General features: G+C 34.9%; 1 long non-coding RNA gene and 1 pseudogene across 1 annotated transcript; both read left to right on the top strand.

Moving 5' to 3' along the window:
• The first annotated feature begins 1,532 nt into the window (after positions 1-1,532).
• LOC120076302 lies at positions 1,533-6,918 on the top strand (annotated as a pseudogene).
• Positions 3,936-5,974, top strand: LOC120076684. The gene is made up of 2 exons (XR_005481604.1): positions 3,936-5,041; positions 5,128-5,974. It is a non-coding gene; the product is annotated as an uncharacterized LOC120076684 (long non-coding RNA).
• Positions 6,919-7,508: the final 590 nt, after the last annotated feature.

The raw sequence follows: 7,508 nt of genomic DNA, 5'->3' as shown, positions 1-7,508 counted from the left end.
TCATGTTTTATTAATCTAGTCTTTATGCTCATGTCATAGGGAACAGGGTAGACTTGTGTTGAACAGTGGTTGTAATAGACTAGTTTTTTGAAACTGCTATGCATGTTGAAGTTAATATTTTGGTTAATAGTAATCTGTATGCTTTAAGTTGTTGAGATTGTGGTGTAATGTGAATTATAAACTACTAAGCAGGTGTAACAGGTACGAGGGACACATGTTTACAGGAGTATGTTGGTAATAGTTGTCATAAAAGGATTGACAACTACTGTTTTCACATCTCTTCTCGGATTAGGAGGGTAATCTAGGAAGAGGTGTGACATATCAAGTGCATTATTATCAAGTTTATTAATAGTATATCAGGCAAGTGTACCAACAATATAAATGATTGCATCATTATCAAGTTTATAAATTGTATATCAGTCAAGTGCATCAACAATTATACAAGTGCATCATTATCAAGTTTATAAATTGTATATCAGTCAAGTGCATCGACAATATAACGAGTGCACCAATCGGTTAATACTTGAAGTAACACTTGTATGTATCAATAGGATATCTAACAATGATCAATAATCCATGTATATCAATAATATATCTAACAACAACTAAACATTTAATTTATAATTTTTGAAGTAAAAGATGTATGTTTCATTTTATAAGCATGAGATTTCAAGTGTATCAATGGTTTATCAGACACCAATCAGTAAATAATTTATTAACTGGTAATAATTAAAATGAAGTATATTGCTAATATATCACCTTATATATTCAACATTGGTATATCACTTAGTGAATACACTAAAGATTGAATATATCAATAGAGAAAGTATTTTAGACTTTTACTTATTTAAACTTGGGTTGAGCTAGTGTTTTTGCTAAATCTGCAATAACAAAAAAATAAAAAAGGGAAAAATTGTAAAATTGATATTTTATTTTTATATGCATACAACTACCCTTCATCTCAAAGAGATTTTGTATTTGTCTTATTGTTATTAGGGATAATGGTAGAATAGCAACAAATATTATTGGTAAATACATTCCATTGTTCTAGTATTTAAATTTTACTTTCATAGGTGCATTAAAAGGTAATCAATAATATATATGATATTCTTCATATTTCGTATATATATTATTTATATTGTTAATACATCAACAAAAAAAAAAAATTGATTTATAAATGGAAATCAAGTTGAATTTTTTACTATATTTACCCACTACTTAGATTGCTGATAGTTTTTATTAAGTTAAGATTATATAGTGGCTAAAAAAATTGAGATTATATAGACAATCTTTCTTTAGTCTCTATTTGACTATTAATAAAACCGCAAACGAAATTAAATATTGTAATAAAGTCAAGGGAGAATTATTGATTTCGAATTTTAGTTTTTGTAGCATCTGTCTCAGCCCCACATCATTTGATTGTCTTATCTTAGCTTTCATTTTAATATTTATAAAAAGTAGTTTGGGCTAACCATAGTTAACTCCATTACTGTCATTTTAATTAGTTTCCTCCTCGGTCGGGTCAATACTCCATGGCTGAACCTTCATCGTTCGTCGTTTCAACCCATTTCTTCTCCGGCCCAATTATATTCGCAGTTCAATATGATGTATTCGTGAGTTTTCGAGGCGAAGATGTTAGAAACAATTTTGTTAGCCATCTTCAGGCTGCATTCAAACGCAAAGGAATCACAACTTTTTTCGATGAAGAGCTCAAGAGAGGGCAACAAATCTCTCCCGCTTTTCTTAAAGCTATACAACAATCTTCCATTTCCGTCGTCGTTTTCTCTGAGAACTATGCTTCTTCTAGATGGTGTTTGGATGAGCTTTTGAAGATTGTTGAATGTAGAAACACGTATGGCCAGATCGTCCTCCCGGTTTTTCTACCATGTAGATCCATCAAATGTCCGAAATCAGACAGGGATTTATGCAGAAGCATTCGCTAAAACATCAGCAAACTCGCGAACAAGATGAAATACAAAATGGAGGGATGCTCTCACAGAAGTTGCAAATTTGTCTGGTTTGATTCCGCTAACTGGTAACTTAAACTTCTTTTAATATTTTATTCATTTTGTCATCTTTTTACATTACTTTATATTTATAAATCATTTTGATCCGAAGTGTTTTCATATTATTAAAGTTTGTTTTCTTTAGAACCACTAAATTTATTAAAAAGGGCACAGAAGAGGTTATGGCCTGAGGAAAAGAAATTTAGGGGGAAAAAAAAAAAGAGGAGTAAGGAGAGGGGGAGATTGTGACCATCTATCTTATTCTATTCTTTTTGTGGCATTTTTCAGGAGGCTAGAGTCTGAAATGATTTGACAAAATCACTCAAGAAATACTTAAGAAACTAGACCGTTTAACGTTAAATAACGTCGATGGTGTAGTTGGAATTGAAGTTCGTGTGGAGCGTATTGAGTCTTGTCTACGTTCTGATGATTCCAATGATGATGTTCGCATTTTAGGCATTTGGGGAATGGGTGGCATTTGGTAAAACTACAGTTGCCACAGCTTTGTTTCATAAAATAAAAATATGAAATTTGATGGTTTATTGCTTTTCTTGAGAACGTTAGAGAAAATTATTGGTAAAAATGGGACATGGACTACCAAATTTACAAAGGATGCTTCTATCTCAAGTTACGCAGGAACAACAACACCTTTCAATGCATATTTTCAAGAGCTTTCCTTAAAAGTAGGTTGTGTGGAAAGAAGGTGCTCATTGTTCTTGATGATATTGATGACATAGAACAATTAGAGAATTTAGTTGGAGGATGAATTGGTTTGGAGTAGGAAGTAGAATTGTCATAACAACTAGAAATAGACAACTTCTTATGATCAAGTTGATGAAGTTTATGACTACGCAAGGGAGCAATGTTGTCTGATGAGGAAGCTTTGCTTCTCTTTAGTCACTATGCGTTTAAAACAACCCAACCACCAGAGAATTACCTTGAGCTTTCGGAGAAAGGCTATAAATTATGCATCAGGGATTCCCTTAGCTCTCAAGCTCTTAGGTTCTTATCTACGTAAAAAAGATGAAAGAACGTGGAAAAGTGCATTGCTAGACTAGAAAGATTTTCGAGATGAAATATTTAGGAGAGTACTAGAGCTAAGCTTTGAAGGACTTAATTCAATGAGAAAGCATTCTACTTGATGTAGCATGTTTCTTTAAGGGAGAGGATATTGAACTTGCCAGTTTAGTATGGGATGCTTGTGGCTTTTTCTCGCATGATGCTATTTCTGCACTTAGTGACAAGTGTCTCATATAATGGAAAACAACAACTCTCGACTTTGGATGCATGATTTATTCAAGAGATGTGCAAAGCAATTGTTCGAAAAGAGAGCATTGAACCGGTGAGCGCACTCGGTTGTGGGAACTAAGATATCTTCATGTATTTAACAAAGATAGTGTGAGTATTCGAGTTGTTTAGGATTATGCTGCTTGCATACTAATTAATAACTGGATATATTCTACTTGTTTGATTATATACAGGGGACTCAAAAATTCAATGCATAATCTTGGACTTGTCAGAAACTAAAGAGGTATTAGAATTAGGTGAGGAAGCTTTTGTGAAAATGGAGAAACTGAGATTGTTGAAGTTTTCTCTAGACAATTAGATGAAATCAGCACCAAATAAGGCTTCCTCGTGGTTTGACAATGCTTCCAGATAGCTTGACATATCTTTTTTGGGATTTCTATCCGAACAAGTTTCTTGCTTCAAAATTTCATCCAGAAAATCTTGTTGGTTGTTTTTACGCAGAGTTGCATTAGACAACCGTGGAAAGGACACGGTAATATTTATTTATTTCTCTCTCTTTCTCTCTGTATTTGAAAGGGCCGAGTAATTTGTCATTGTTAAAATTAGTTAGTCATGGTGTAATGAAATTATTATTTTATTTATTTTATTGATGTACTTTTTTCTTTTTCTCTTCACAACTTTAAACATTTAAAAAATTGACCTCAACAATTCTAGGATCTATCTGAAATACCTGATCTATCAGGAGTCAGTATCTTGAGATATTGATTCACACGAACTGTACAGAATTAACTAAAATCCACCCTTCTATCAGCACTCTAAGAAACTCACTTATCTGAATCTAAGGGCGTAGGAAGCTACGGAATCTTGCAAGCAACATTTGTATGGAAGTCTCGAAAGGTTTTTCTTCATGGTTGTTGAAACCTCCAATACTTTCCAACCATTTCTGGTAATATGGAACGTTTGTATGAACTTTCCCTAGATGGAACTGGTGTGTCAAATCTGCCTTCATCCATTGAAAATCTCACTGGTCTTACTAAGCTTAACTTTCAAACTGCAAAAAACTCGTGGGTCTTCCAAATACATCTGTAATTTGAAACGTCTTGAAAAACTTTTTCTCTCTGGTTGTGAAAGCTCCAACATCTTCCAGAAAACATTGGGCATTTAGAATCATTATCAGAGTTTTATGCAGACGGAACTTCATTTAAACAAGTTCCATCCTCCATTATCTATTTGAAGAATATTTCAAGGTTATCATTTGGTGGATGATAATGAAATATTCTTCCCAATCCCATTGGTTGTCTAGGTTACTTCCTAGAAGAACAGTAGTCCAAGATGTATGGGTGGTTTGCAGTTGCCTCCTTTGGGCGGCTTTCAAAATCTTAGTAGTCTTTGTCTTAGTAACTGCAATCTTGTGGAATGCCAAGTGGTCTACACAACTTGCCCTCCTTGAGTGAACTTGACTTAAGTGGAAATAACTTTGAGACCTTACCTCAAACCATATTCTACAATCTTTCTAGTTTATCTACTCTAGAGTTGAGTCATTGCACAAGACTCCGTTCGTTACCGGAACTTCCACCCAACCTCCATACCTTGTTGGCAGATGAATGTACATCCCTAGAATCAATTATGAGCCTTAATCTTTGTTTGGAGGAACTGGTACAAGTCCTGCTGACAAAAAGTTAAAATTTGCCAATTGTTTGAAACTAAAGAAGGAAGGCAACATCTTGGAGTCCTTATTACAGGGGGTTCATCTTGTAGAAAAAGAAGGGCAGGAGTTATATGATATGGTAAGGTTCTCATCTTTCTCGAGTTTGCATAATTTATAGATGATCAATACAACATAACTAACTCGTTGCTCGAGTATTGTTTGCAGGGTATTTATCATGGCGGCCTAGGTCTTAAGGTGGGGGCGATGTATCCAGGGAGTGAAATTCCACAATGGTTTAGTAATAATCAAGCAGAGGGCAATACTGTAACCCTCCTGCTTCCTCAACATTGTATTGATAACTCTTTGGCGTTTGCTCTATGTCTTATTGTTTCTCAGAGTGAGGTGACACGGTTTTACATTCTGATGTTAGTGTTCACTTTCGATTGACATTCGACATGATAATGAGAATGCCGCCGAAGCAATTTCTGTTTCTTGAGTGGAGGACAGAGCTTGGTGTCCTTTAAAGAAGATCATGTTGTTTTTGGACTTGTATCCATGGTTCGCTACATTGTTGCAGATGCAATGATGGAACCTTGGCCTAGGAATTGCAATCACATTGAATGTTTCTTTAGGTTTGGCGGTGATTTGGACAACAGCTATGCCCCTGTAAAGGTGAAAAGGTGGTGCAGTTCGCTTGGTAAACGTGGAGGGAAAAACGCAACCTATTTTCCTTGGTTTTTTGGTTAGAATCGTTTTCTAAATTCCCACTTTAAAATCTCTCTTTAAACCCATCTACCGAGTACTCACTACCTCTTCACATCTTTAAACTTACATTTGTGTTTATCATTTTTACTTGCTTTGTATTTTCAGTTTCATCATTGCATGAATATTTAACACAACTTCTTAGCCATTGGACTGCATTAGTAGTCTATATCAATTAACAAGAAATCACGTTGTATGAGAATAATATCTAAGCTTCATTTATGTACTTTGGAAGTGAAATTTAGATATGGATGTTTTCTATTGGTTGTTAAGAGCATAAGTATATTAAAGATTGTATCCTCTTTCTTAATCTATTCTTTTTATGGCATTTTTCAGGAGGTTAGAGTCTGAAATGATTGAACAAATCACTCAAGAAAACAACCTACCTAAAAAACTAGACCGTTTAACATTAAATGATGTTGATGGTGTAGTTGGAATTGAAGATTGTGTGGTTTGTATTGAGTCTGGTCTACGAGATTCCAATGATGATGTTCGCATTTTAGGCATTTGAGGAACGGGTGGCATTGGTAAAACTACCATTCACTGCCACGCTCTGTTTTTATTTTAAATTCTGGTAAAAATGGACATGGACTACCAAAGTTACAAATGATGCTTCTATCTCAAGTTATGCAGGAACCACACCCTCAATGCATATTTCAAGAGCTTTCCTTAAAAATAGGTTGAGTGGAAAGAAGGTGCTCATTGTTCTTGATGATATTGATGACCATGACATAGAACAATTAGATAATTTAGTTGGAGGATGCAATTGGTTTGGAGTAGGAAGTAGAATTTTCATAACAACTAAAAACAGATGGGAGAATTTGGATAGACAGGAGGCCGATGATGGTATATTGAAGGCCCTTCTCTGGTTGCCAGAGTTGAAATGCTTTCTGTGAAAAACATGTATAACCCACCGGAATCTGAAGAATCTGGTGAAGAAAGTGAGAGCCAAGATGAGGTTTTGGACGACTCTTATTCTACTTCGAATGGAAATGAGTCAGTTGCCATAAAAGCTAGGGACGATGGAAAAGAGAGGAATATAGGCAGCGATAAAATAGACAGTGAAAATGATATTTCGAACAATGATTTGGGTGGGGGATATGGAGACTCGAGTGAGAATAGATGTGGCAATGGCAATAGAAGAAGTGAAAGTAGAGGCAAAATCTGGTGAGGTAGAGGGTTCAGAGGAGGAGGATTGTGTGGTGGAAGGTTCCTTTTCAGGTGTTGAGGTACTGCTTTTTAAGGGTTAGCCCTGCCTGGTCCTTTTATGTGGCTGCTGCTTTCATGGGAATAGTGATATTGGGACATAGATTGTACAAGATGAAGAGGAAAGCCAAGAGCCTTCACTTGAAGATTTCTGTGAATGATAATGTTAGTTATTGCTTCTTTCAATTATCTTATTTTTGTAATCATTGGGTGGAGTTCTTTTGTTTAATAGCCTCTTTGGAAGTAACTTAGTTTTGGGTCAATCGGGGATGTTTATGTTTGCTAATTTGTTTTCTGGGATGTCGTTCTTGTGATTGAGATGGTGTTGTTCTAAGCTTTTGATTGTTTCAATAGGAAAGTTCTCTCAATGAAAATTTTCTTTCATGGAAGAAGAATATTTTAGATCTTTAGTTGTCATTCGACACACATGCGATCTGGTATATGCTCTCTATTAGTTGTGATTTTTCTTGTTGTAATTGATGTGGACTATCTTGATTAATCTGGGTTGCCTATAATCGTCAACGTAGCAAGTTTGACCATTATAAATTGTTTGATAAAAACGTTTTAAGACTTGGTAAACTGATTTTTGTTTTTATTTCGGAACTACCTTATTTTAATTATTTCTTGCTAATGAACCC

This window comes from Benincasa hispida, chromosome 4 (genome assembly GCF_009727055.1).
Source record: "Benincasa hispida cultivar B227 chromosome 4, ASM972705v1, whole genome shotgun sequence".
Classification (NCBI taxonomy): domain Eukaryota; kingdom Viridiplantae; phylum Streptophyta; class Magnoliopsida; order Cucurbitales; family Cucurbitaceae; genus Benincasa; species Benincasa hispida.
This window is presented reverse-complemented; position numbering and strand designations above follow the sequence as displayed.